Here is an 18,682-nt window from a genome sequence, read left to right as displayed (position 1 = left end):
TTTCTCCGAGAGGGCCTGATGAGGCCAGCCCTTGTGGCACGCAGGAGTTTTGGATAGCTAGTGGTTTATCTGGAGCAGTCCGTTGGCGGAGCAGAGATGCGTTCAGTGTTCTGATGCCAGGTGCACTGCCGTGGACAGCCACTGTGCCCTTTGAAGCTTGCAGGTCCCCTCGCGAAGCAGAGTTCTTCCATTGGAAATCGGTCTGTGGTCCTCGGGGAGAGTGCCTTTGATCTCTGGGAGGTTCTCGGTAGTGTCACTCTGTCAGTGAAGAAGTGCCAGGATGCATGGAGTATGGTCAGTGTCATCAAAGCAGTCGTGTTTGCAGTCTGCCATCCCGGGTATACAGTGACCCCGAGTTTAAATGATGTCTGTGGCTTCCAGTAGGTTCGACTTACCCAGTGGGCAGGAGGAGGGCACGTAGGACAACACTGTCAAGAATTTGAGTGTTTCCTCCGGGTTCAGGGCCGCCAAACCTGGAGGCTGGATGCTGGCAACACGTGCCTGTGAAGCTAGCCTAGATTCCGCAGTGGGGTTTGAACGTGTGTCTTGGTTACTGAAGCCCACCACTTCCTGTTGTGGGCATTCCCATGGGTCCTCGCAAAGTGATTTGGCATAGTTGGCAACAATTTGCAGTTGGGCCGAATTTCGTTAGCCCCTTGAGAGGTGCCGGGCTGCATCTTGCCTGTAGCCAGTCGCAGGTCGGCCCGCCCATAGGGGTTTTCCTTGGTCCTAAAAATGATGGGAGTGGCCCCAAGTGCACATTATATATTATACTAGGTTGCAGGATTTCTGGGTCCATCTATATGTTACACCCACAGTCGGAAAGCAGTTCTCGTCAGGTGTTTGTGAGTTGGTCAGAAGGCTTGGTTGTGGAAGAGTGGAAGTCTGTGGCCTATTTCAAAACCCCCTGTGTTTCAAAGTTCACATTCAGTCTGTTGAAGCTTGAAGAGGTCTTTCTCCATTCATTGGGGGGGCGCAAATCCAGGGTGCTGTGTATAATCTCTGGCTTTTATGGTTCGAGGTCTCAGGAGAGGGCCACAGGGACACACAGAGAGCAAGATGCGGATTCAGAGGCACACAAAGACGCCCAGAAGCGTGTCGTCGTGTGCAGTAACAGTCACACATGCGCACATGCGTGAAAACAAAAATATACCCTCTCACGTACCGGCCAACGTACACGCCTTACTTCCTGCAGTCGTGCTGTCAGACAAACATTGAGTTCTCTGTAAAGGTAGACGTCCTTGGTAGGTAGGGTTCGAGCTCTAGCCGAGGTAAAAATTCTCATGAATCATGATCTCTGAGTACACCTGTACAATTCTGAATCCTGCCTGATTTATGTCCAGTTCTCAGGTGCAGCTGCTGGACGAGGCTGGCCGTCAGCAAAGACAAGAAAACCTACGCGTTTGCTGATGACTGCAGGTGCTAAGGAAAAGTGGAAAAATGACGCGGGGGCATGTTGCTACGCATGGCTCTGGCTAACTCAGGAAGGTAGGCTTTCACCCACCCTAAGATGTGCCATTGGATATGAGGTGTTCCTCAGACCGTCCCAGTGGCTGCAAGAGTGGATTGACTGTTGCTCTTTCTGAGTGGCCTGAGGGCTGTGGATTCCCCAGGGTTTTGGAGTACTCCGACGTCATCTCTCCTCTTCAGACCCCCACGGCATGCCCGGTTGTGTTCTGCAGCGTCCCAGCCTGTGCTTGGATCGATGATGACACCCTTGTATGCATTCCTTGGAAAATCTGAACAAAATGAGTGAGAACCCTCTACCGTCTCCTCATCGAATCTGAGGTCCAGCACGTTTCGTCTCTCGGGGGTAGGGGAGAGTGAGGAGTGAGGGCCAGCGTCCCCTTCTGACCTGCATGCAAACACACACCAGGGTTCCAGAATTCGAGGTGCTCCTATCTGGGGGTCCACTGTGTCTTCCCATAAGCTGGGTCATCTACGCATATTAGGTCCCTGCTGAAAGACCGTTGAGGGCATGCGAGGGGGAAGGCTCTCCTGCTGGTCGTCAGAGTCGGAGTGCGTGCTGGTGTAGGCCCAGTAAGCTTGCCGCTTGGAAAGGTGTGCTTTGGCCAGGATCACATTTGTGCATGCAGCTTCGGGGGCTATTTCTGGAAGCCAAAATGAGGAAGCGTCCCTGGTTGGAGCCTGGAGCCTCAGACCAGGCCTGTGTCCCTCCTAGTCATTTGTTTTGGCGCGTTGAAGTTCTTTAGTGCCCGGTGGGGATGGAGCAGTGGTTGGGTGTGGGCTGGGGTTGGTCTTCAACGGAAGGGAGCTTTTGGATTAGGGCTAGGTATTGCCCATGTCGGCTACTCCACTGCAGATCCCGACAGAGTTTTGGCACTAAGTGGGTCATCGTGGAGTGGGGTTAGGACCGAGTGCTGCATTGAAGCCTGCGTGGTGGCTGCTGGCCTGCAGAAGATGGCAAGGCATCATGAGGACATGTCCTGTGTGATGTCGTGGGATGGGCTGTCATGATTGGGTTGCAGGAGCTGGCCACGTCTTCCCAAGAATGCGTCCTGTTCGTGATGTGCTGGCATCAGCTGCCCACGAAGGGGATGGCTTTGGCAGTACATGAGGATGTGGTTACATACTTAACCTGCGTAGAGTTGTGATCCCGTTGCCGGAGGTATGTCGCCCAAGGGTGTCTTGCTGGATGCCGAGAAGTTAGACATGTTGAAGCATCTGTGCCGCTCACCTTGGGGGTATTTGGGTTATGCGAACATGCCCTTTGGCCACTTTGTTTCCTTGTTTGGGAATGTGCAAAGCGAAAGTGTTTCTCCGAGAGGGCATGATGGGGCCAGCCCTTGTGCCATGCAGTAGTTTTGGATAGCTAGTGGTTTATCTGGAGCAGTCCGTTGGCGGAGCAGAGATGCGTTCAGTGTTCTGATGCCAGGTGCGCTGCCGTGGACAGCCACTGTGCCCTTTGAAGCTTGCAGGTCCCCTTGCGAAGCAGAGTTCTTCCATTGGAAATTGGTCTGTGGTCCTCGGGGAGAGTGCCTTTGAACTCTGGGAGGTTCTCGGTAGTGTCACTCTGTCAGTGAAGAAGTGCCAGGATGCATGGGGTATGGTCAGTGTCATCAAAGCAGTCATGTTTGCAGTCTGCCATCCCTGGTATACAGTGACCCCATGTTTGAATGATGTCTGTGGCTTCCAGTAGGTTCGACTTACCCGGTGGGCAGGAGGAGGGCACGTAGGACAACACTGTCAAGAATTTGAGTGTTTCCTCCGGGTTCAGGGCCGCCAAACCTGGTGGCTGGATGCTGGCAACACGTGCCTGGGAAGCTAGCCTAGTTTCCGCAGTGGGGTTTGAACGTGGGTGTTGGTTACTGAAGCCCACCACTTCCTGTGGTGGGCATTCCCATGGGTCCTCGCAAAGTGATTTGGCATAGTTGGCAACAATTGGCAGTTGGGCCGAATTATGTTAGCCCCTTGAGAGCTGCCTGGTTGCATTTTTGTGTTGCCAGTCGCAGGTCGGCCCGCCCATAGGAGGTTTCCTTGGTCCTAAAAATGATGGGAGTGGCCCCAAGTGCACATTACATATTCTACTAGGTTGCAGGATTTCTGGGTCCATCTATATGTTACACCCACTGTCGGAAAGCAGGTCTCGTCAGGTGTTTGTGCGTTGGTCAGAAGGCTTGGTTGTGGAAGAGTTGAAGTCCGTGGCCTATTTCAAAACCCCCTGAGTCTCAAAGTTCACATTCAGTCTGTTGAAGCTTGAAGAGGTCTTTCTCCATTCAGTTGGGGGTTCCAAATCCAGGACGCTGCGTATAAACTCTGGCTTTTATGGTTCGAGGTCTCAGGAGAGGGCCACAGGGACACACAGAGAGCAAGATGCGGATTCAGAGGCACACGAAGACGCCCACAAGCGCGTCCTCGTGTGCAGTAACAGTCACACACGCGCACATGCGTGAAAACAAAAATATACCCTCTCACGTACCGGCCAACGTACACGCCTTATTTCCTGCAGTCGTGCTGTCAGACAAACATTGAGTTCTCTGTAAAGGTAGACGTCCTTGGGAGACAGGGTCCGAGCTCAAGCCCAGGTAAAAATTCTCATGAATCATGATCTCTGAGTACACCGGTCCAATTCTGAAGCCTGCCTGATTTATGTCCAGTTCTCAGGTGCAGCTGCTGGACGAGGCTGGCCGTCGGCAAAGACAAGAAGACCTACGCATTGGCTGATGACTGCAGGTGCTAAGGAAAAGTGGAAACATGACGCGGGGGCATGTTGGTACGCGTGGCTCTGGCTAACTCAGGAAGGTAGGCTTTCACCCACCCTACGATGTGCCATTGGATATGAGGTTTTCCTCAGACGGTCCCAGTGGCTGCAAGAGTGGATTGACTGTTGCTCTTTCTGAGTGGCCTGAGGGCTGTAGATTCCCCAGGGTTTTGGTGTACTCCGAGGTCATCTCTCCTCTTCAGACCCCCACGGCATGCCCGGTTGTGTTCTGCAGCGTCCCAGCCTGTGCTTGGATCGATGATGACACCCTTGTATGCATTCCTTGGAAAATCTGAACAAAATGAGTGAGAACACTCTACCGTCTCCTCATCGAATCTGAGGTCCAGCACGTTTCGTCGCTCGGGGGTAGGGGAGAGTGAGGAGTGAGGGCCAGCGTCCCCTTCTGACCTGCATGCAAACACACACCAGGGTTCCAGAATTCGAGATGCTCCTATCTGGGGGTCCACTGTGTCTGCCCATAAGCTGGGTCATGTACGCATATTAGGTCCCTGCTTAAAGACCGTTGAGGGCATGCGAGGGGGAAGGCTCTCCTGCTGGTGTTCAGTGTCGGAGTGCGTGCTGGTGTAGGCCCAGTAAGCTTGCAGCTTGGAAAGGTGTGCTTTGGCCAGGATCACGTTTGTGCATGCAGCTTTGGGGGCTATTTCTGGAAGCCAAAATGGGGAAGTGTCCCTGGTTGGAGCCTGGAGCCTCAGGCCAGTCCTGTGTCCCTCCCTGTCATTTATTTTGGTGCATTGAAATTCTTTAATGCCCGGTGGGGATGGAGCAGTGGGTGGGTGTGGGCTGGGGTTGGTCTTCAACGGAAGGGAGCTGATGGATTAGGGCTAGGTATTGCCCATGTCGGCTACTCCACTGCAGATCCCGACAGAGTTTTGGCACTAAGTGGGTCATCGTGGAGTGGGGTTAGGACCGAGTGCTGCATTGAAGCCTGCGTGGTGGCTGCTGGCCTGCAGAAGATGGCAAGGCATCATGATGACAGTGTCCGGTGTGATGTCGTGGGATGGGCTGTCATGATTGGGTTGCAGGAGCTGGCCACGTCTTCCCAAGAATGCGACCTGTTCGTGATGTGCTGGCATCAGCTGCCCACGAAGGGGATGGCTTTGGCAGTACATGAGGATGCGGTTACGGACTTAACCTGTGTAGAGTTGTGATCCCGTTGCCGGAGGAATGTCGCCCAAAGGGTGTCTTGCGGGACGCCAAGAAATTAGATATGTTGAAGCCTCTGTGCCGCTCACCTTGGGGTTATTTGGGTTATGCGAACATGCCCTTTGGCCACTTTGTTTCCTTGTTTGGGAATGTGCAAAGCGAAAGTGTTTCTCCAAGAGGGCATGATGCGGCTAGCCCTTGTGGCACGCAGGAGTTTTGGATAGCTAGTGGTTTATCTGGAGCAGTCCGTTGGCAGAGCAGAGATGCATTCAGTGTTCGGATGCCAGGTGCGCTTCCGTGGACAGCCACTGTGCCCTTTGAAGCTTGCAGGTCCCCTCGCGAAGCAGAGTTCTTCCATTGGAAATCGGTCTCTGGTCCTCGGGGAGAGTGCCTTTGATCTCTGGGAGGTTCTCGGTAGTGTCACTCTGTCAGTGAAGAAGTGCCAGGATGCATGGGGTATGGTCAGTGTCATCAAAGCAGTCGTGTTTGCAGTCTGCCATCCCTGGTATACAGTGACCCCGTGTTTGAATGATGTCTGTGGCTTCCAGTAGGTTCGACTTACCCGGTGGGCAGGAGGAGGGCACGTAGGACAACACTGTCAAGAATTTGAGTGTTTCCTCCGGGTTCAGGGCCGCCAAACCTGGTGGCTGGATGCTGGCAACACGTGCCTGGGAAGCTAGCCTAGTTTCCGCAGTGGGGTTTGAACGTGGGTCTTGGTTACTGAAGCCCACCACTTCCTGTGGTGGGCATTCCCATGGGTCCTCGCAAAGTGATTTGGCATAGTTGGCAATAATTGGCAGTTGGGCCGAATTATGTTAGCCCCTTGAGAGGTGCCGGGCTGCATCTTGTGTGTTGCCAGTCGCAGGTCGGCCCGCCCATAGGAGGTTTCCTTGGTCCTAAAAATGATGGGAGTGGCCCCAAGTGCACATTACATATTCTACTAGGTTGCAGGATTTCTGGGTCCATCTATATGTTACACCCACGGTCGGAAAGCAGGTCTCGTCAGGTGTTTGTGCGTTGGTCAGAAGGCTTGGTTGTGGAAGAGTGGAAGTCCGTGGCCTATTTCAAAACCCCCTGGGTTTCAAAGTTCACATTCAGTCTGTTGAAGCTTGAAGAGGTCTTTCTCCATTCAGTTGGGGGTTCCAAATCCAGGACGCTGTGTATAAACTCTGGCTTTTATGGTTCGAGGTCTCAGGAGAGGGCCACAGGGACACACAGAGAGCGAGATGCGGATTCAGAGGCACACGAAGACGCCCACAAGCGCGTTCTCGTGTGCCGTAACAGTCACACACGCGCACATGCGTGAAAACAAAAATATACCCTCTCACGTACCGGCCAATGTACACGCCTTATTTCCTGCAGTCGTGCTGTCAGACAAACATTGAGTTCTCTGTAAAGGTAGACATCCTTGGGAGACAGGGTCCGAGCTCAAGCCCAGGTAAAAATTCTCATGAATCATGATCTCTGAGTACACCGGTCCAATTCTGAAGCCTGCCTGATTTATGTCCAGTTCTCAGGTGCAGCTGCTGGACGAGGCTGGCCGTCGGCAAAGACAAGAAGACCTACGTGTTGGCTGATGACTGCAGGTGCTAAGGAAAAGTGGAAACATGACGCGGGGGCATGTTGCTACGCGTGGCTCTGGCTAACTCAGGAAGGTAGGCTTTCACCCACCCTAAGATGTGCCATTGGATATGAGGTTTTCCTCAGACGGTCCCAGTGGCTGCAAGAGTGGATTGACTGTTGCTCTTTCTGAGTGGCCTGAGGGCTGTAGATTCCCCAGGGTTTTGGTGTACTCCGAGGTCATCTCTCCTCTTCAGACCCCCACGGCATGCCCGGTTGTGTTCTGCAGCGTCCCAGCCTGTGCTTGGATCGATGATGACACCCTTGTATGCATTCCTTGGAAAATCTGAACAAAATGAGTGAGAACACTCTACCGTCTCCTCATCGAATCTGAGGTCCAGCACGTTTCGTCTCTTGGGGGTATGGGAGAGTGAGGAGTGAGGGCCAGCGTCCCCTTCTGACCTGCATGCAAACACACACCAGGGTTCCAGAATTCGAGGTGCTCCTATCTGGGGGTCCACTGTGTCTGCCCATAAGCTGGGTCATCTACGCATATTAGGTCCCTGCTAAAAGACCGTTGAGGGCATGCGAGGGGGAAGGCTCTCCTGCTGGTCTTCAGTGTCGGAGTGCGTGCTGGTGTAGGCCCAGTAAGCTTGCAGCTTGGAAAGGTGTGCTTTGGCCAGGATCACATTTGTGCATGCAGCTTCGGGGGCTATTTCTGGAAGCCAAAATGAGGAAGCGTCCCTGGTTGGAGCCTGGAGCCTCAGGCCAGGCCTGTGTCCCTCCCCGTCATTTGTTTTGACGCGTTGAAGTCATTTAGTGCCCGGTGGGGATGGAGCAGTGGGTGGGTGTGGGCTGGGGTTGGTCTTCAACGGAAGGGAGCTGATGGATTAGGGCTAGGTATTGCCCATGTCGGCTACTCCACTGCAGATCCCGACAGAGTTTTGGCACTAAGTGGGTCATCGTGGAGTGGGGTTAGGACCGAGTGCTGCATTGAAGCCTGCGTGGTGGCTGCTGGCCTGCAGAAGATGGCAAGGCATCATGAGGACATGTCCTGTGTGATGTCGTGGGATGGGCTGTCATGATTGGGTTGCAGGAGCTGGCCACGTCTTCCCAAGAATGCGTCCTGTTCGTGATGTGCTGGCATCAGCTGCCCACGAAGGGGATGGCTTTGGCAGTACATGAGGATGTGGTTACATACTTAACCTGCGTAGAGTTGTGATCCCGTTGCCGGAGGTATGTCGCCCAAAGGGTGTCTTGCGGGATGCCGAGAAGTTAGACATGTTGAAGCGTCTGTGCCGCTCACCTTGGGGGTATTTGGGTTATGCGAACATGCCCTTTGGCCACTTTGTTTCCTTGTTTGGGAATGTGCAAAGCGAAAGTGTTTCTCCGAGAGGGCATGATGCGGCTAGCCCTTGTGGCACGCAGGAGTTTTGGATAGCTAGTGGTTTATCTGGAGCAGTCCGTTGGCGGAGCAGAGATGCATTCAGTGTTCCGATGCCAGGTGCGCTTCCGTGGACAGCCACTGTGCCCTTTGAAGCTTGCAGGTCCCCTCGCGAAGCAGAGTTCTTCCATTGGAAATCGGTCTGTGGTCCTCGGGGAGAGTGCCTTTGATCTCTGTGAGGTTCTCGGTAGTGTCACTCTGTCAGTGAAGAAGTGCCAGGATGCATGGGGTATGGTCAGTGTCATCAAAGCAGTCGTGTTTGCAGTCTGCCATCCCTGGTATACAGTGACCCCGTGTTTGAATGATGTCTGTGGCTTCCAGTAGGTTCGACTTACCCGGTGGGCAGGAGGAGGGCACGTAGGACAACACTGTCAAGAATTTGAGTGTTTCCTCCGGGTTCAGGGCCGCCAAACCTGGTGGCTGGATGCTGGCAACACGTGCCTGGGAAGCTATCCTAGTTTCCGCAGTGTGGTTTGAACGTGTGTCTTGATTACTGAAGCCCACCACTTCCTGTGGTGGGCATTCCCATGGGTCCTCGCAAAGTGATATGGCATAGTTGGCAACAATTGGCAGTTGGGCCGAATTTCGTTAGCCCCTTGAGAGGTGACGGGCTGCATCTTGCCTGTAGCCAGTCGCAGGTCGGCCCGCCCATAGGAGGTTTCCTTGGTCCTAAAAATGATGGGAGTGGCCCCAAGTGCACATTACATATTCTACTAGGTTGCAGGATTTCTGGGTCCATCTATATGTTACACCCACTGTCGGAAAGCAGGTCTCGTCAGGTGTTTGTGCATTGGTCAGAAGGCTTGGTTGTGGAAGAGTGGAAGTCCGTGGCCTATTTCAAAACCCCCTGGGTTTCAAAGTTCACATTCAGTCTGTTGAAGCTTGAAGAGGTCTTTCTCCATTCAGTGTGGGGTTCCAAATCCAGGACGCCGCGTATAAACTCTGGCTTTTATGGGTCGAGGTCTCAGGTGAGGGCCACAGGGACACACAGAGAGCAAGATGCGGATTCAGAGGCACACAAAGACGCCCACAAGCGCGTCCTCGTGTGCAGTAACAGTCACACAAGCGCACATGCGTGAAAACAAAAATATACCCTCTCACGTACCAGCCAAGGTACACACCTTACTTCCTGCAGTCGTGCTGTCAGACAAACATTGAGTTCTCTGTAAAGGTAGACGTCCTTGGGAGGCAGGGTTCGAGCTCAAGCCCAGGTAAAAATTCTCATGAATCATGATCTCTGAGTACACCGGTCCAATTCTGAAGCCTGCCTGATTTATGTCCAGTTCTCAGGTGCAGCTGCTGGACGAGGCTGGCCGTCGGCAAAGACAAGAAGACCTACGCGTTGGCTGATGACTGCAGGTGCTAAGGAAAAGAGGAAAAATGATGCGGGGGCATGTTGCTACGCGTGGCTCTGGCTAACTCAGGAAGGTAGGCTTTCACCCACCCTAAGATGTGCCATTGGATATGAGGTTTTCCTCAGACGGTCCCAGTGGCTGCAAGAGTGGATTGACTGTTGCTCTTTCTGAGTGGCCTGAGGGCTGTGGATTCCCCAGGGTTTTGGAGTACTCCGAGGTCATCTCTCCTCTTCAGACCCCCACGGCATGCCCGGTTGTGTTCTGCAGCGTCCCAGCCTGTGCTTGGATCGATGATGACACCCTTGTATGCATTCCTTGGAAAATCTGAACAAAATGAGTGAGAACACTCTACCGTCTCCTCATCGAATCTGAGGTCCAGCACTTTTCGTCTCTCGGGGGTAGGGGAGAGTGAGGAGTGAGTGCCAGCGTCCCCTTCTGACATGCATGCAAACACACACCAGGGTTCCAGAATTCGAGGTGCTCCTATCTGGGGGTCCACTGTGTCTGCCCATAAGCTGGGTCATCTACGCATATTAGGTCCCTGCTGAAAGACCATTGAGGGCATGCGAGGGGGAAGGCTCTCCTGCTGGTCTTCAGAGTCGGAGTGCGTGCTGGTGCAGGCCCAGGAAGCTTGCAGCTTGGAAAGGTGTGCTTTGGCCAGGATCACATTTGTGCATGCAGCTTCGGGGGCTATTTCTGGAAGCCAAAATGAGGAAGCGTCCCTGGTTGGAGCCTGGAGCCTCAGGCCAGGCCTGTGTCCCTCCTAGTCATTTGTTTTGGCGCGTTGAAGTTCTTTAGTGCCCGGTGGGGATGGAGCAGTGGTTGGGTGTGGGCTGGGGTTGGTCTTCAACGGAAGGGAGCTGATGGATTAGGGCTAGGTATTGCCCATGTCGGCTACTCCACTGCAGATCCCGACAGAGTTTTGGCACTAAGTGGGTCATCGTGGAGTGGGGTTAGGACCGAGTGCTGCATTGAAGCCTGCGTGGTGGCTGCTGGCCTGCAGAAGATGGCAAGGCATCATGAGGACATGTCCTGTGTGATGTCGTGGGATGGGCTGTCATGATTGGGTTGCAGGGGCTGGCCACGTCTTCCCAAGATTGCGTCCTGTTCGTGATGTGCTGGCATCAGCTGCCCACGAAGGGGATGGCTTTGGCAGTACATGAGGATGTGGTTACATACTTAACCTGCGTAGAGTTGTGATCCCGTTGCCGGAGGTATGTCGCCCAAAGGGTGTCTTGCGGGATGCCGAGAAGTTAGACATGTTGAAGCGTCTGTGCCGCTCACCTTGGGGGTATTTGGGTTATGCGAACATGTCCTTTGGCCACTTTGTTTCCTTGTTTGGGAATGTGCAAAGCGAAAGTGTTTCTCCGAGAGGGCCTGATGCGGCCAGCCCTTGTGGCACGCAGGAGTTTTGGATAGCTAGTGGTTTATCTGGAGCAGTCCGTTGGCGGAGCAGAGATGCGTTCAGTGTTCTGATGCCAGGTGCGCTGCCGTGGACAGCCACTGTGCCCTTTGAAGCTTGCAGGTCCCCTCGCGAAGCAGAGTTCTTCCATTGGAAATCGGTCTGTGGTCCTCGGGGCGAATGCCTTTGATATCTGGGAGGTTCTCGGTAGTGTCACTCTGTCAGTGAAGAAGTGCCAGGATGCATGGGGTATGGTCAGTGTCATCAAAGCAGTCGTGTTTGCAGTCTGCCATCCCTGGTATACAGTGACCCCGTGTTTGAATGATGTCTGTGGCTTCCAGTAGGTTCGACTTACCCGGTGGGCAGGAGGAGGGCACGTAGGACAACACTGTCAAGAATTTGAGTGTTTCCTCCGGGTTCAGGGCCGCCAAACCTGGTGGCTGGATGCTGGCAACACGTGCCTGGGAAGCTAGCCTAGTTTCCGCAGTGGGGTTTGAACGTGGGTCTTGGTTACTGAAGCCCACCACTTCCTGTAGTGGGCATTCCCATGGGTCCTCGCAAAGTGATTTGGCATAGTTGGCAACAATTGGCAGTTGGGCCGAATTTCGTTAGCCCCTTGAGAAGTGCCGGGCTGCATCTTGCCTGTAGCCAGTCGCTGGTCGGCCCGCCCATAGGAGGTTTCCTTGGTCCTAAAAATGATGGGAGTGGCCCCAAGTGCACATTACATATTCTACTAGGTTGCAGGATTTCTGGGTCCATCTATATGTTACACCCACTGTCGGAAAGCAGGTCTCGTCAGGTGTTTGTGCGTTGGTCAGAAGGCTTGGTTGTGGAAGAGTGGAAGTCCGTGGCCTATTTCAAAACCCCCTGGGTTTCAAAGTTCACATTCAGTCTGTTGAAGCTTGAAGAGGTCTTTCTCCATTCAGTGTGGGGTTCCAAATCCAGGACGCCGCGTATAAACTCTGGCTTTTATGGGTCGAGGTCTCAGGTGAGGGCCACAGGGACACACAGAGAGCAAGATGCGGATTCAGAGGCACACAAAGACGCCCACAAGCGCGTCCTCGTGTGCAGTAACAGTCACACAAGCGCACATGCGTGAAAACAAAAATATACCCTCTCACGTACCAGCCAAGGTACACACCTTACTTCCTGCAGTCGTGCTGTCAGACAAACATTGAGTTCTCTGTAAAGGTAGACGTCCTTGGGAGGCAGGGTTTGAGCTCAAGCCCAGGTAAAAATTCTCATGAATCATGATCTCTGAGTACACCGGTCCAATTCTGAAGCCTGCCTGATTTATGTCCAGTTCTCAGGTGCAGCTGCTGGACGAGGCTGGCCGTCGGCAAAGACAAGAAGACCTACGCGTTGGCTGATGACTGCAGGTGCTAAGGAAAAGAGGAAAAATGATGCGGGGGCATGTTGCTACGCGTGGCTCTGGCTAACTCAGGAAGGTAGGCTTTCACCCACCCTAAGATGTGCCATTGGATATGAGGTTTTCCTCAGACGGTCCCAGTGGCTGCAAGAGTGGATTGACTGTTGCTCTTTCTGAGTGGCCTGAGGGCTGTGGATTCCCCAGGGTTTTGGAGTACTCCGAGGTCATCTCTCCTCTTCAGACCCCCACGGCATGCCCAGTTGTGTTCTGCAGCGTCCCAGCCTGTGCTTGGATCGATGATGACACCCTTGTATGCATTCCTTGGAAAATCTGAACAAAATGAGTGAGAACACTCTACCGTCTCCTCATCGAATCTGAGGTCCAGCACTTTTCGTCTCTCGGGGGTAGGGGAGAGTGAGGAGTGAGTGCCAGCGTCCCCTTCTGACATGCATGCAAACACACACCAGGGTTCCAGAATTCGAGGTGCTCCTATCTGGGGGTCCACTGTGTCTGCCCATAAGCTGGGTCATCTACGCATATTAGGTCCCTGCTGAAAGACCATTGAGGGCATGCGAGGGGGAAGGCTCTCCTGCTGGTCTTCAGAGTCGGAGTGCGTGCTGGTGCAGGCCCAGGAAGCTTGCAGCTTGGAAAGGTGTGCTTTGGCCAGGATCACATTTGTGCATGCAGCTTCGGGGGCTATTTCTGGAAGCCAAAATGAGGAAGCGTCCCTGGTTGGAGCCTGGAGCCTCAGGCCAGGCCTGTGTCCCTCCTAGTCATTTGTTTTGGCGCGTTGAAGTTCTTTAGTGCCCGGTGGGGATGGAGCAGTGGTTGGGTGTGGGCTGGGGTTGGTCTTCAACGGAAGGGAGCTGATGGATTAGGGCTAGGTATTGCCCATGTCGGCTACTCCACTGCAGATCCCGACAGAGTTTTGGCACTAAGTGGGTCATCGTGGAGTGGGGTTAGGACCGAGTGCTGCATTGAAGCCTGCGTGGTGGCTGCTGGCCTGCAGAAGATGGCAAGGCATCATGAGGACATGTCCTGTGTGATGTCGTGGGATGGGCTGTCATGATTGGGTTGCAGGGGCTGGCCACGTCTTCCCAAGATTGCGTCCTGTTCGTGATGTGCTGGCATCAGCTGCCCACGAAGGGGATGGCTTTGGCAGTACATGAGGATGTGGTTACATACATAACCTGCGTAGAGTTGTGATCCCGTTGCCGGAGGTATGTCGCCCAAAGGGTGTCTTGCGGGATGCCGAGAAGTTAGACATGTTGAAGCGTCTGTGCCGCTCACCTTGGGGGTATTTGGGTTATGCGAACATGTCCTTTGGCCACTTTGTTTCCTTGTTTGGGAATGTGCAAAGCGAAAGTGTTTCTCCGAGAGGGCCTGATGCGGCCAGCCCTTGTGGCACGCAGGAGTTTTGGATAGCTAGTGGTTTATCTGGAGCAGTCCGTTGGCGGAGCAGAGATGCGTTCAGTGTTCTGATGCCAGGTGCGCTGCCGTGGACAGCCACTGTGCCCTTTGAAGCTTGCAGGTCCCCTCGCGAAGCAGAGTTCTTCCATTGGAAATCGGTCTGTGGTCCTCGGGGCGAATGCCTTTGATATCTGGGAGGTTCTCGGTAGTGTCACTCTGTCAGTGAAGAAGTGCCAGGATGCATGGGGTATGGTCAGTGTCATCAAAGCAGTCGTGTTTGCAGTCTGCCATCCCTGGTATACAGTGACCCCGTGTTTGAATGATGTCTGTGGCTTCCAGTAGGTTCGACTTACCCGGTGGGCAGGAGGAGGGCACGTAGGACAACACTGTCAAGAATTTGAGTGTTTCCTCCGGGTTCAGGGCCGCCAAACCTGGTGGCTGGATGCTGGCAACACGTGCCTGGGAAGCTAGCCTAGTTTCCGCAGTGGGGTTTGAACGTGGGTCTTGGTTACTGAAGCCCACCACTTCCTGTAGTGGGCATTCCCATGGGTCCTCGCAAAGTGATTTGGCATAGTTGGCAACAATTGGCAGTTGGGCCGAATTTCGTTAGCCCCTTGAGAAGTGCCGGGCTGCATCTTGCCTGTAGCCAGTCGCTGGTCGGCCCGCCCATAGGAGGTTTCCTTGGTCCTAAAAATGATGGGAGTGGCCCCAAGTGCACATTACATATTCTACTAGGTTGCAGGATTTCTGGGTCCATCTATATGTTACACCCACTGTCGGAAAGCAGGTCTCGTCAGGTGTTTGTGCGTTGGTCAGAAGGCTTGGTTGTGGAAGAGTGGAAGTCCGTGGCCTATTTCAAAACCCCCTGGGTTTCAAAGTTCACATTCAGTCTGTTGAAGCTTGAAGAGGTCTTTCTCCATTCAGTGTGGGGTTCCAAATCCAGGACGCCGCGTATAAACTCTGGCTTTTATGGGTCGAGGTCTCAGGTGAGGGCCACAGGGACACACAGAGAGCAAGATGCGGATTCAGAGGCACACAAAGACGCCCACAAGCGCGTCCTCGTGTGCAGTAACAGTCACACAAGCGCACATGCGTGAAAACAAAAATATACCCTCTCACGTACCAGCCAAGGTACACACCTTACTTCCTGCAGTCGTGCTGTCAGACAAACATTGAGTTCTCTGTAAAGGTAGACGTCCTTGGGAGGCAGGGTTCGAGCTCAAGCCCAGGTAAAAATTCTCATGAATCATGATCTCTGAGTACACCGGTCCAATTCTGAAGCCTGCCTGATTTATGTCCAGTTCTCAGGTGCAGCTGCTGGACGAGGCTGGCCGTCGGCAAAGACAAGAAGACCTACGCGTTGGCTGATGACTGCAGGTGCTAAGGAAAAGAGGAAAAATGATGCGGGGGCATGTTGCTACGCGTGGCTCTGGCTAACTCAGGAAGGTAGGCTTTCACCCACCCTAAGATGTGCCATTGGATATGAGGTTTTCCTCAGACGGTCCCAGTGGCTGCAAGAGTGGATTGACTGTTGCTCTTTCTGAGTGGCCTGAGGGCTGTGGATTCCCCAGGGTTTTGGAGTACTCCGAGGTCATCTCTCCTCTTCAGACCCCCACGGCATGCCCGGTTGTGTTCTGCAGCGTCCCAGCCTGTGCTTGGATCGATGATGACACCCTTGTATGCATTCCTTGGAAAATCTGAACAAAATGAGTGAGAACACTCTACCGTCTCCTCATCGAATCTGAGGTCCAGCACTTTTCGTCTCTCGGGGGTAGGGGAGAGTGAGGAGTGAGTGCCAGCGTCCCCTTCTGACATGCATGCAAACACACACCAGGGTTCCAGAATTCGAGGTGCTCCTATCTGGGGGTCCACTGTGTCTGCCCATAAGCTGGGTCATCTACGCATATTAGGTCCCTGCTGAAAGACCATTGAGGGCATGCGAGGGGGAAGGCTCTCCTGCTGGTCTTCAGAGTCGGAGTGCGTGCTGGTGCAGGCCCAGGAAGCTTGCAGCTTGGAAAGGTGTGCTTTGGCCAGGATCACATTTGTGCATGCAGCTTCGGGGGCTATTTCTGGAAGCCAAAATGAGGAAGCGTCCCTGGTTGGAGCCTGGAGCCTCAGGCCAGGCCTGTGTCCCTCCTAGTCATTTGTTTTGGCGCGTTGAAGTTCTTTAGTGCCCGGTGGGGATGGAGCAGTGGTTGGGTGTGGGCTGGGGTTGGTCTTCAACGGAAGGGAGCTGATGGATTAGGGCTAGGTATTGCCCATGTCGGCTACTCCACTGCAGATCCCGACAGAGTTTTGGCACTAAGTGGGTCATCGTGGAGTGGGGTTAGGACCGAGTGCTGCATTGAAGCCTGCGTGGTGGCTGCTGGCCTGCAGAAGATGGCAAGGCATCATGAGGACATGTCCTGTGTGATGTCGTGGGATGGGCTGTCATGATTGGGTTGCAGGGGCTGGCCACGTCTTCCCAAGATTGCGTCCTGTTCGTGATGTGCTGGCATCAGCTGCCCACGAAGGGGATGGCTTTGGCAGTACATGAGGATGTGGTTACATACTTAACCTGCGTAGAGTTGTGATCCCGTTGCCGGAGGTATGTCGCCCAAAGGGTGTCTTGCGGGATGCCGAGAAGTTAGACATGTTGAAGCGTCTGTGCCGCTCACCTTGGGGGTATTTGGGTTATGCGAACATGTCCTTTGGCCACTTTGTTTCCTTGTTTGGGAATGTGCAAAGCGAAAGTGTTTCTCCGAGAGGGCCTGATGCGGCCAGCCCTTGTGGCACGCAGGAGTTTTGGATAGCTAGTGGTTTATCTGGAGCAGTCCGTTGGCGGAGCAGAGATGCGTTCAGTGTTCTGATGCCAGGTGCGCTGCCGTGGACAGCCACTGTGCCCTTTGAAGCTTGCAGGTCCCCTCGCGAAGCAGAGTTCTTCCATTGGAAATCGGTCTGTGGTCCTCGGGGCGAATGCCTTTGATATCTGGGAGGTTCTCGGTAGTGTCACTCTGTCAGTGAAGAAGTGCCAGGATGCATGGGGTATGGTCAGTGTCATCAAAGCAGTCGTGTTTGCAGTCTGCCATCCCTGGTATACAGTGACCCCGTGTTTGAATGATGTCTGTGGCTTCCAGTAGGTTCGACTTACCCGGTGGGCAGGAGGAGGGCACGTAGGACAACACTGTCAAGAATTTGAGTGTTTCCTCCGGGTTCAGGGCCGCCAAACCTGGTGGCTGGATGCTGGCAACACGTGCCTGGGAAGCTAGCCTAGTTTCCGCAGTGGGGTTTGAACGTGGGTCTTGGTTACTGAAGCCCACCACTTCCTGTAGTGGGCATTCCCATGGGTCCTCGCAAAGTGATTTGGCATAGTTGGCAACAATTGGCAGTTGGGCCGAATTTCGTTAGCCCCTTGAGAAGTGCCGGGCTGCATCTTGCCTGTAGCCAGTCGCTGGTCGGCCCGCCCATAGGAGGTTTCCTTGGTCCTAAAAATGATGGGAGTGGCCCCAAGTGCACATTACATATTCTACTAGGTTGCAGGATTTCTGGGTCCATCTATATGTTACACCCACTGTCGGAAAGCAGGTCTCGTCAGGTGTTTGTGCGTTGGTCAGAAGGCTTGGTTGTGGAAGAGTGGAAGTCCGTGGCCTATTTCAAAACCCCCTGGGTTTCAAAGTTCACATTCAGTCTGTTGAAGCTTGAAGAGGTCTTTCTCCATTCAGTGTGGGGTTCCAAATCCAGGACGCCGCGTATAAACTCTGGCTTTTATGGGTCGAGGTCTCAGGTGAGGGCCACAGGGACACACAGAGAGCAAGATGCGGATTCAGAGGCACACAAAGACGCCCACAAGCGCGTCCTCGTGTGCAGTAACAGTCACACAAGCGCACATGCGTGAAAACAAAAATATACCCTCTCACGTACCAGCCAAGGTACACACCTTACTTCCTGCAGTCGTGCTGTCAGACAAACATTGAGTTCTCTGTAAAGGTAGACGTCCTTGGGAGGCAGGGTTCGAGCTCAAGCCCAGGTAAAAATTCTCATGAATCATGATCTCTGAGTACACCGGTCCAATTCTGAAGCCTGCCTGATTTATGTCCAGTTCTCAGGTGCAGCTGCTGGACGAGGCTGGCCGTCGGCAAAGACAAGAAGACCTACGCGTTGGCTGATGACTGCAGGTGCTAAGGAAAAGAGGAAAAATGATGCGGGGGCATGTTGCTACGCGTGGCTCTGGCTAACTCAGGAAGGTAGGCTTTCACCCACCCTAAGATGTGCCATTGGATATGAGGTTTTCCTCAGACGGTCCCAGTGGCTGCAAGAGTGGATTGACTGTTGCTCTTTCTGAGTGGCCTGAGGGCTGTGGATTCCCCAGGGTTTTGGAGTACTCCGAGGTCATCTCTCCTCTTCAGACCCCCACGGCATGCCCGGTTGTGTTCTGCAGCGTCCCAGCCTGTGCTTGGATCGATGATGACACCCTTGTATGCATTCCTTGGAAAATCTGAACAAAATGAGTGAGAACACTCTACCGTCTCCTCATCGAATCTGAGGTCCAGCACTTTTCGTCTCTCGGGGGTAGGGGAGAGTGAGGAGTGAGTGCCAGCGTCCCCTTCTGACATGCATGCAAACACACACCAGGGTTCCAGAATTCGAGGTGCTCCTATCTGGGGGTCCACTGTGTCTGCCCATAAGCTGGGTCATCTACGCATATTAGGTCCCTGCTGAAAGACCATTGAGGGCATGCGAGGGGGAAGGCTCTCCTGCTGGTCTTCAGAGTCGGAGT

The 18,682-nt window shown here is 53.7% G+C and overlaps 7 non-coding genes across 7 annotated transcripts; all 7 read left to right on the top strand.

Annotated features, from left to right (window-relative positions):
• Positions 1-1,699: 1,699 nt before the first annotated feature.
• LOC132489888 (small nucleolar RNA SNORD116) lies at positions 1,700-1,792 on the top strand. Its single transcript, XR_009532256.1, has one exon. It is a non-coding gene; the product is annotated as a small nucleolar RNA SNORD116 (small nucleolar RNA).
• Positions 1,793-4,474: 2,682 nt separating this feature from the next.
• Positions 4,475-4,567, top strand: LOC132490021 (small nucleolar RNA SNORD116). Its single transcript, XR_009532384.1, has one exon. It is a non-coding gene; the product is annotated as a small nucleolar RNA SNORD116 (small nucleolar RNA).
• A 2,685-nt stretch (positions 4,568-7,252) lies between these two features.
• Positions 7,253-7,345, top strand: LOC132490020 (small nucleolar RNA SNORD116). Its single transcript, XR_009532383.1, has one exon. It is a non-coding gene; the product is annotated as a small nucleolar RNA SNORD116 (small nucleolar RNA).
• A 2,684-nt stretch (positions 7,346-10,029) lies between these two features.
• LOC132490019 (small nucleolar RNA SNORD116) lies at positions 10,030-10,122 on the top strand. Its single transcript, XR_009532382.1, has one exon. It is a non-coding gene; the product is annotated as a small nucleolar RNA SNORD116 (small nucleolar RNA).
• Positions 10,123-12,806: 2,684 nt separating this feature from the next.
• LOC132490018 (small nucleolar RNA SNORD116) lies at positions 12,807-12,899 on the top strand. The gene has a single exon (XR_009532381.1). It is a non-coding gene; the product is annotated as a small nucleolar RNA SNORD116 (small nucleolar RNA).
• Positions 12,900-15,583: 2,684 nt separating this feature from the next.
• On the top strand, positions 15,584-15,676 carry LOC132490016 (small nucleolar RNA SNORD116). The gene has a single exon (XR_009532379.1). It is a non-coding gene; the product is annotated as a small nucleolar RNA SNORD116 (small nucleolar RNA).
• Positions 15,677-18,360: 2,684 nt separating this feature from the next.
• On the top strand, positions 18,361-18,453 carry LOC132490015 (small nucleolar RNA SNORD116). The gene has a single exon (XR_009532378.1). It is a non-coding gene; the product is annotated as a small nucleolar RNA SNORD116 (small nucleolar RNA).
• The last annotated feature ends 229 nt before the right edge of the window (positions 18,454-18,682 follow it).

The sequence above is a fragment of the Mesoplodon densirostris genome, chromosome 4, assembly GCF_025265405.1.
Source record: "Mesoplodon densirostris isolate mMesDen1 chromosome 4, mMesDen1 primary haplotype, whole genome shotgun sequence".
In the NCBI taxonomy this organism is placed as follows: domain Eukaryota; kingdom Metazoa; phylum Chordata; class Mammalia; order Artiodactyla; family Ziphiidae; genus Mesoplodon; species Mesoplodon densirostris.
The sequence above is the reverse complement of the archived record's forward strand: the minus strand, read 5'-3'. Positions and strand labels throughout refer to the sequence as shown.